Genomic DNA, 9,303 nt, shown 5'->3' on the forward strand with positions numbered 1-9,303 from the left:
AAAAACTATATTTTTTTCCATTGTTAACCAAATTTATTAAATACTTATGTAAAAAAATTAATATATATTTTATATTTTTAAAATTATTATTAAACTAATATAATAATAAAATTATTTAAATATTTTATAATATATATACATAATGTTTTTAACTAATTCTTCTGATGTTTATATTATAAGAATAATATCCTTAAATTTGTTTTAATTAATTTAATATTTTAGTTTCGCTTGTATTCACTAAAAAAATAATTAGTTTGTTATTAATAATTTCTTCACAACTATATATGTTAAAACAATCATTTAATATAATTTTTGAAATTTGAAAATAAAAATAAAAACTCTTTTCAAATATAGCTAATCATTTTATCTAATACCGTTGAAGTACAGTTGCTTACAGGTTCAACAAATTTTACATAATATCTATTTTGTATTATTTTAACTAATGAATATAGCTAATAGACTTGGAGATGCTCTTAGACCATCAAATTTAACTTTCAAGCTCGGCAAAAAAAAATCGCTAGAGATTATATGCCTATAGTCTCGAAAATTCTGCATAAAGCTTCACAGCATTAGATTCCTTTTTCATTAGGAAAATGTCGGTGATACTAAATTGATTTCTAAAAAAATTATAAATCGAGTTCGAATTATACTTGGAGAAGTTTGTGGGAAGCTAGGGAAGTAGTTAGTGCGGGGTGTGTTCGACAATTGGTTCAGGAGAATCAGTAGAAATTTCAAGTCAACCATGACTTGCTGATATTGATAATCCACATGTCACAACGGTGTCTGAATCATTTCAGAATAATAAAGTGAAAGCTCTAATACGTAATGATAGCAAGGTTTGGGATCACGAGGTCAACACGGATTTGTTTACTCTCGGAGATCAAAAATGCATACATGAGACTCCAATCTATGAGCACGATAGTGCAGACACCATTTTTTGGCAACATGATTTTTCAGGCTTTTATACGGTTAAAAGTATGTACAGGTTAACTCAGCGAAGGAATGGCAACTATAGTTCTAAGAAGAGGTCGAAAGTTTTAATGCAATTTTGGAAAATCAAGACTCCACCTCGAATTCTCCATTTAGCCTAGAGGGCTTTATTAGGGTGCCTACCAACCTTCTTGCAATTACATCAGAAATGAGTCGAGATAAATACTAAATGTCATGTCTGCTTAGGAGATGAAGAATCGATTTTTCATAGCATGGTGTCTTGTCCGTTCACAATGAGTTGCTGGAATAGGTCATTTCTAGGAAGTCAGTCGATTCAGACACAGGCTCGAGGTATAGCTGGAGGCGATGTTTGAAAAATATACTCCCTCTGTCCCTCTCAATTGTTATCGTTTATGGGAAAGTGTCTGACACGCATTTTAAGATGAATAAAAAGTATAGTTCTACAACTTTTTTTAAATAAATTTTTTTTTCTGAATAAAAATAGAATGATTAAACTTTTATTCAGAAAAATATTTTTTTAAAAAAAAGTTAAAGAACTATATTTTTTGTTCATCTTAAAATACGTGTCGGACACTCTCCTAAAATCGATAACAATTGGGAGGGAGTAGTAGGAATAAATACGCAGACATAGTGACCTTGAGCTGGCCGCTATGGAGGGCCAGAAATGATGTAGTGTGGGAGAAGAAATGCTTGAGAGTAAATAGAGTCATAGCTTCAGCAAAACAGTATATTTTACAATGGAAATGTGCCTAGGTTACTGTTAGTGTTTGTGTCATAGAGACAACACAATTATGTTTATATAATGAAATATTTGGATTATTAATTATGATTCTATGGATTATTCTTTAGTAATTTATTATATTTTTATTTTCTGCGATAAAATGTTAGATTAATAAATGTCTTTGGAATATGATATGTAATTTTATATCTCTAAGTACGTGACTTAGAAATAAGATTATGAGAATAATATTGATATTTCTAAAGGTCCCTAGTCAAGTATTATTGTTAAGGGACGATAATAAATACGTTGAGACTAGTGTGTTTGTTGACTGATGGTCACATCTCATTGATCATATGTATGGTGATATTAAAGTCAAAACACAGGCACATGTATTAAATACATGGTGCTGGATTGACCCGTTGTGAGATACTACATGTTTAATGTGTCATAAGTTAATCTCGCAGTGATAATGATGTATTGGTCCTTAGACCAGAAATCATTATATTTCTATACGAGAATTAATATACTTTGATACTATTGAAAGTTTCCTTAATCGGGTAATCATAAAAGTAGACATTGGGTATATTATGAATCGCATGAGAAATATAAATGATCTAGATGAGATTTAGCCCTCCTTTATTTTAAAGGAGTGATATTATTAGTCTCTTGATTGAGTAAGACTATAAAATGCATGGTCGTGCTCAAATAGTGATTTGTTTAATAGTTTACTCATTGATCAAGGAAAGAAGGATTAAAAGTTTGTAGAGGATGACACAATGCATGCCTCGAGTTTGATCTATAATATAAGGCTAAAGTGATTATATTACATTGTACATTATTCACGAAAGGTTTAATTGAATCACCAATTATTATTATTACTTGGGAGCAATTATGTATACTAGATGCCACTCATTGTTTATAATTTTATTATTAGAAAATAAAATTATTGACAACGTAATAATAACCTAAAGGGTCACACACAAAGAACGTTTAAACGGAGTATTATTTAAATTAAGAATTTAAATATTTTATTATTAATAATCAAATTTAATTATTAAATTAATTAAGTGAGACTTGATTAATTGTATATATATATATATTAGAATTCGAATTTAATAATAATATAAACCCAAAAATCAAAATGGGTCTTTTAGAAACCCATTAAGTTTAGGGTTATGCCTTAATCCTCTCTCTCCTCTATATATGCACTAAGATGTATAATTTTAGGTTGGTTGTTGTATCACGTTTTTGGAGAAAAACCATAGCAGCTCTACATCTTAGAGAGGCTAGAGAGAGAGAGAGAGAGAGACGAAGGAAACCAAATCAGTTAGTACCGGCTACGGTGATTGTTGGACGATCGTATGTTCGTGTGGATACCTTTGGAGAGCAGATCTTCGCAAGGAGGGATGTTTTGGTTCATCAAGATCATAATGTTCATCATATTCAGAAGGAAAGCTTTATTAAGGTACATGATCCTATTCTCCGTAATCATCTGTTCATTATGCATAGATCCTGAGGTAGGGATTCGAAATTTTTGATTTTCCACTGCGTTTATATGCCTGAATCCCTAACAGTTACTTATTCTAGTGCTCTGTGCAGGTTTGTTGTTGAGGAGGACGAAGCTATTACGTGGGTAAGTCCTACAGGGAACTCAGTAAAGGTAACAGTTGATACTGCTCTATTTGTAGAAAGAAGGGAATATGGTCTGGGAATAGTGGCTCGAGATGCTGATGGGCTATTGGTGGAAGCAAAAACAAAGTGTCATTCAGGGATGGTGAAAGCTGAGTATGTTGAGGTGCTAGCAATCACAAAAGCATTGTCCTGGATTAAATACAAAGGATGGTAGGAGGTGAAGTTAGAGTCAGATTGTTTAGCAGTTGTGCAAGCAATTCGAAGTAATGTGGAGATCCAGTCAAGCTTTGGCCAAGTGGTGGCTGATTGCCGTCGTGAGCTCCGGGATTCAAACAGTATTTCTCTATTATTTATTAAAATATCTGTTAATGTGGTCGCTCGTTGTTTTGCAAGAGCGTCATATAGATACCCTGATCGTACTTTTGATAGGAGGTATGTTCCTATTAAATTTCAAGATTGTGATCAGATGCAGTATATTTATATAAAAACTCTAAGCTTTTGTAAAAAAAAATTATATAATGCTGTCAAACTTTTATTGGATAAATAAAAATGGATCCCCCTCATTTACATCAAAAGCATCAATTAAATTATTTAAAACTTCCACATCAGTCATGACACATAATTTTATAACATTTTTGTACAATTTTTTTGTATCTCTGGCATTACTATTTCCTTAAATACGGAAAAAAATTATATGTGATGAAAATTTTAAAGATGGTTAGGAGATTATAAGAATTATTATCAGATATTCTGCGGGACAAGTTATGAATGATTTGGGTTATTCTGTTCAAACTGCGTTTCTTTTTTATTGAAAATATTGTTATTCGTGAAGTTTGTTTAATCATCGCTTTAAGTGATACTTGTTCAATCATCTCGGTGTTCTGTTACTGTAGAAACTAATTGCTTTAGGTAAAAAAAACATGTATAATTCCATCCTAGACAAGGATGTAGCAACTGGGAATTTCGCGACGTGATTAAGTGAATAAAGTATAGTTTTGTGCTGTAATTGTGAATTGATGTGAATAAATAAAAGGTTAAATAATTTTGTGGTTAATTGTCATTGTTGTATAATAGTAACCGGGAACGTAAAGTGACTCGTTCCCGTTTGATGAGTCAGCTGAGGAATTAAGTTGTGTTGTCAGGCCGTCTAGTCTAACGAAACCCGTAATAAAAAGGGATTTAAAGTGTTTAAGAACATGAGTATGAAAAATATTGTATGATCTTGTGTGTTGCATGTTATTTGATGTATGCGTGTTCAAATTTGCGCTCGGTGATATTTTAAATATCTTTTAAAATGATTTATAAGGATTTTATTGGTCTTTAAACATTTTTTTAAAAATTATAGAAATGTGATCAAGGTGCGAGATTTGTTTATTGTCTTTAAAATAGTCCAAGGGACTTTTTAAAAATAGAAGTTGGATTTATTTTTATGTTTTGATATTTTAAAATGAGTTTATGAGGATTAATTCTATTATTTGGGTTTTATTTGTAAACTCCATAACAAATAATTTATTCGATCAAAAATTTATTTTAAGATATGGGGAGAGTTTTAATTTTATGCTCTTTATTTTAAAAATGAGATTGAGTATATTTTCTAATTTTACAAGGATGTTCTATATTTTAATAAAGAGAGGTTTATAGGTTTTTAAAAGAAAAAGAAAAGAAAATTTTAGAGATTGGCAAAGGACCATTTTACCCCTATCCATCCATTACATATACCCCACCCCCTTTTTCCTTTTCTTTCTTCTCCCTACCGATTCTCTCTTTTTTCCCTCACTATCGGATTCTATTTCTCTTTCGATACACTCTCCCTCTTCAATCTCTCTCCCATTTCTCATCCATTATTGATTCTAAAACCATATATATGTAAGATTCTGCTTCTTGTATGCATATATGTGGATGCATGTGATTGTATTTAAGTTTTGGAGAAACCCCAAGTTGGGTTATTTGATTCTCTGATTCGGTTTTAGAGAAATCAATAAGGGGTTTGATTTTTATCATGGTTTTGATGGTGATTCTATGATTGCATGCTTCTTTTAGTGTCAAAAAATGGTTCAAGGTGGAATTACGGTTGGAAACCCCGAAATGGGGCACCACCGTATTTTGCCACCGTCGGCAGTGAACCTATGGTGAGCCGACGGGGATGATGATGTACATGGGTCCGATAACATATCTAAACTTTTGTTTTTAAACTTGTTTCCTTACATGCATGTACAGTTTTAGTATGATCAACTTGTATTTAGTTTCCGTTTTGAAAGAAAATGGTTTAAATGATTAGAATATGGGTTAAATCGAGATGGATTCGTGATTTGTAGCCTTGAATATAGAGTTTATTGGTTGCATGTTGATTTCTAAGATTTCATTCGGTTTTGGCATTTGCTAGGTTCAAATTTTTGATAAAAATTGTGTGGGAAATGATTTTTAGAGATAGTTGATGTTTAGTAGTATGCTTGTTAATTCTAAATGGTTGCCTGTGATTTTGTCATAAAGTCTGGGGTTCGAATTTTTATTAATAAGGGGAAAATGGTTGCTTATCAAATGTAATTGATGTTTAATTGGTATAAGAATTAATTGATTTTATTATGTGATTTTGGTTCGAATTTTTGGATTAAAAAGAAAGGAATTAGTTGTTTTGTTGTCGAGTTATACGAATTACGATTATTTGCTATAGTATAGATCTTTAAGTATAAAAATATATTGTGTTGTGTGAGTATATTGTGATTATACTCGAGTATACAAGTTAAGTGTTATCACGAATTTGGGTAATCGTTAGGCGTTCTAAGAAATGTCGAGTGTTGAGTAAATTGCTAATTAGGGCTTCTGTTTTGAATTGTAGATTCGGTTAGCAGAGGCATTCAGGCTATTAAAGGGAAGGATATCTTAGATGGCAGTAGCTCAGTACTCGTTAAACAGAAAAGCAATTTAAGGCAAGTAACTCTGCCTTCTCTTATGATTTGATTATAGAGAGTATATTATCAATGTCATGATAAAGTAGTGAATCCTTATAAAGTTTATGATAAGCCTATTATTGATTTTTGAGAAACCCTAATATTGATAATTGTGACAATTTGTTATCAATCCCGGTTCGATCCTTTATAGTAACCCTATTGATCCTGACACTTATTACCTCACTCTATTACTTTGTTATCTTTTGATCTCGTGAACCTAAAAGAACCTTTATGAACCTCCTTGCATAATGTTTTGATTGACCTAGATTCTTCGATAACCCGTATACCTTGATTTGTATTGATCTTTGGAACTATTCTGATCCCGAACTAGTATACCCTCTATATCCTTTGATCGAGATCTTTAGTATTGATCCATGTTTACTTTCGATTCATTCACTTTCCTTGAAATCTTGAATTGAAGTTAAGAATGACTTTCGACTTGAATGAATCTGAATGATTCCGCATTATTGGTAATGATAAAATGAACTTAGTCAACTTTTCCTACTTCCAACACAAAGGTTTTCCTAACGAATTCCTGATGGATTGGATAGAGAAGTATAAGACTAGTGGGATTAGTCCAGTCACATAAGAGGATCGCGGGGCTAGTCCAATATAAGGCTGAAATAATGTCATATGTACCATAACGACCAAATGGAGGTCGGCTGATCACCCGTATTATATTTAATAGATGGATATTCCAATTAAGGGTTCATTTATGTTTTATTAAAGAAGAAATTAATATAATCTCTAAAGCAATTTGCCTTTTTAAATGAAATGAAATGATTTGTATCTTCGTTAAAGATGTGAAACTTGAGAACCCTGTCATCTTGATTAGTTGTTGAATATTGAAGCTTGACTAATCGCTTCTTTCAATTTAGAAACTCTTTCAGAGTCCTGCTAATGATTTGTGATGGATGTCGGCTTTCTCCCAATCTTGAGCCTTGAATCCTGAAAGCCCGAAATATTTCTCATAACCTTTACTTAGCCAATAAACTGCCACCTAGAGATGAAAGTAGAATGCCTCAAAGTTGGATATTAAAATCATTGTTGCATGATAGAACTGTTAATATAGTTACTTGCTGAGCTTCTGTGCTCATTTATTTTACTTTGATCTAACCATGACAGTTAAGCAAGAAGATGACCAGATTTAGGCGCACCGTTAGTAAGAGCGTTCCTGGCGGTCCCTACCGTGTTGTAGATTTCCAGATGCCAGAGCAGGTAGTTGTTGTATGTGTGAGCAAGCGTGTTAGTTGGAAGAGCTATTCTAGTTAGTTCAGATACAATGGGTTATCTGTCGGTTCCATGTCGGAATCGAATAAATTTGAATTTAATTATATTTTGGGTTGTAATATATTTATCTTAGCATAGTTATAATCTTGTCTCAAACATAATACTGTTTAGGTCTTGTTATTATTTAATCGGGATTTATTATATATGTTGTTGTTATATTAGTTTAATGATGTGTGGGTCCTCATTTTCAAACCCCAAGACTGAGGGCGTCACAAAGGCCATCAATAAAATTCAAGGATGCAAATCAAAGTTTTATTCGGGCATGAAAATTTTCATCAAATCTGTACTTCAAGCTAGAGGCGGATCCTCTAAGGGGCAAACGGAGTCATCCGACCCCCTTAAAATTTGAGTTTAGTTAAATATGTATATTCAAATTATACAAAAACTAAAAATGATCCTCCTTAATTTTTGTAAAAAAAAAAGATTGCCCTACTTCAAGTTTTTTGATGCCAAAAGTCTTTTCACAGGGGCAACATTTACAAGTGAAAATTATACAACTTTTTTTAAAAAAAATTTATGAGTTAAAAGTTAAAGTAGAAATTAGGAATATATGACAAAAAAGATAGAATTAGATATTGAACGAGTATTTCGAGTTAAACTACATTAACACCATTAATTTTAATTTTGATAGAATTATAATGAAGTTAATATGAAGTTGATTTATTGCCTATCATGCCTTAAACCACATAATTCTTTATCAGTTTTTGATTAAAATCATTTATCCTTCATAATTTGATCAAATACGTCTTCTAATCACTTGAAGATCAACTTTTTAACTATATAGTTGACACAAGTCTAAACCTCTTTAGTTAAACGAGTCTAAACGAGTCGAGTCGACTCGTTTAGTTAAACAAGTCTAAACCTCTGTCCGAACCCGGCTTGTTAATTTTCACGAGTCGAGTCAAGCCAACTCATTTAACTAACTGAATCGATTTTAACGAGCTGGGCGAGCCGGCTCGTTCAATTTTACACTAAATTGAGCCTAAAACGCTACCCAAATTTGACTCGTTTAATTTCACGAAACGAGTTGAGCCAACTATTTTAATTAAACGGGCCAAAACCTCTACCCAGACTCGAGCTCATTTACGAAATGAGCCGAGCCGAGTCCAGTAAAATGAGTTCGATCCGGGCGAGCTCGCGCGAGCTGCCCGGATCGTATTACAGCCTTACACAAGGATATTGAATATCCTTGGATATTGATTCTAGCGGTTGCAACTGCAATAATTAAGAGAGGATTTTCAGCCGAAAATATTTTCAATAATCTAGAATATAAGATCGTATTTTTGATTTTTTTTCGAGCCGAGACCGAGTTTATTTCGAGCCGAACTTGAGCACAACATGCCAATGCTCGGCTCGAGCTCGTTAAAACATTTTCCGACCCCCTTATATTCGAAGCTGGATCTGCCACTGCTACAAGCTTTGTCATCATATGTCATGTAGTGTTTTTACTTGTCAAAAAAATTATATGACTCTTTTGACAGCAATTCGCAGATTCTGGTGGTGTGGGGATGTTTCAAGAAAGTGTGTTTATTGAAAAAACTGAGATTCCCTTGTAGAATCGAAGGAAGACGACATATTAGGTTTTGAGACTTAACCTCTTTCAACTTGAATCTCCCGGAAAAACAATGTTGGCGTGTAACAATGTAGTTGTCTTCTTTTTGGGCAAAAGTTATTAAAGGTGTTTACTTCTCTCATGAGAGTTTTCTCATTGCCAAATGAAGGAAGTAATGTGTCTTGGTTATGGGTTGTTGGATTTTAAAC

This window comes from Apium graveolens, chromosome 2 (genome assembly GCF_009905375.1).
Source record: "Apium graveolens cultivar Ventura chromosome 2, ASM990537v1, whole genome shotgun sequence".
Classification (NCBI taxonomy): Eukaryota; Viridiplantae; Streptophyta; class Magnoliopsida; order Apiales; family Apiaceae; genus Apium; species Apium graveolens.